This window comes from Octodon degus, unplaced genomic scaffold (assembly GCF_000260255.1).
Source record: "Octodon degus isolate 3935 unplaced genomic scaffold, OctDeg1.0 scaffold00043, whole genome shotgun sequence".
Classification (NCBI taxonomy): domain Eukaryota; kingdom Metazoa; phylum Chordata; class Mammalia; order Rodentia; family Octodontidae; genus Octodon; species Octodon degus.
The window spans coordinates 13,061,619-13,062,752 of record NW_004524619.1 but is presented as its reverse complement, the minus strand read 5'-3'; positions in this window follow the sequence as shown (position 1 = coordinate 13,062,752).

Here is a 1,134-nt window from a genome sequence, read left to right as displayed (position 1 = left end):
ATGGAAAGCCAGTTTTTCCGTCACCATTTATTTAAAAGGCTGCCTTTCAGTGAATATATTTGCTCCGCTTTGTCAAAGATAAGGTGGCTGAGTGTGTTTCCAGTTGTGCCTACATCTTGTAATCTGATCTACTGACCCTCAGGTTTGTTTGTCCTTTTTTTCCCAGTAACATGCTGATTTTATCACAGTAGCTTTATAGTATAATTACAAGTCGGGGATTGTGATGCCTCTAGCCTTTCTTTGCTTCCCAGGATTGCTTTTACTATTCTAGGTTTATTTCTGGTTCCAGAGGAATTTAAGGAATGATTTCTCTAGATCTGTGCTGTATCCTACAGGCATTTTCATCAGGATTGCATCAAATCTGTGTAACAGTTTTGGGAATATGGACATTTTCACATTGTTGAGTCTTCCTATCTACAAGAAAGATCTATCTTTTTAATTTCTGAAATTCTCTTCAATTTCTTTTCATTGTAATTTTCCCTATATAGATCTTTTGCTTCCTTTGTTGGATTTAGTCCTAAATATTTCATATTTGTGGTCATGCTATTGTGAAGGGTGTGGTCTCCCTAATTTCTCTCTCAGCATGTTCAATAGGAATGCTATTGATTTTTGAGTGTTGACATTTCATCCAGCCGTGCTCATAAATCTAGCTGTTAAATCTAGAAGTCTTTAGGTGTAGTTTTTGGGATCATCTATGTAAAGCATCACGTCATCTGTGAATAAAAATACTTTTATTTCTTCCTTTCCTATTTTTATTTCTTTTTTTTCTCTCTCTTAACTAATTGCTATGGCTAATATTTTCAGAACTATATTGAATAGGAGTTTTGACAGTTGACATGCTTATCTTGTTCCTGATTTTAAAGTGAAAGCTTTCAGTTTTTATCCACATAGTTCATTGTTGGCTTTATTTGTGTGGGGGGGGGACGGGACTATTGGCTTGTCATATTGTCATTAATGGCTTTTATCAGATTGAAGTAAAGACCATGTATTCCAATTTTCTGTAGAGTTTTATCATGAATGAGTGTTGGACTTTGTAAAAAGCTTTCTTTGCTTCTGTTGAGATGAGCATGTGATTATTTTGTATTTGGCTCTATTGATGTAGTGTATTTCACTTATTGAGTTGCATATACTGAG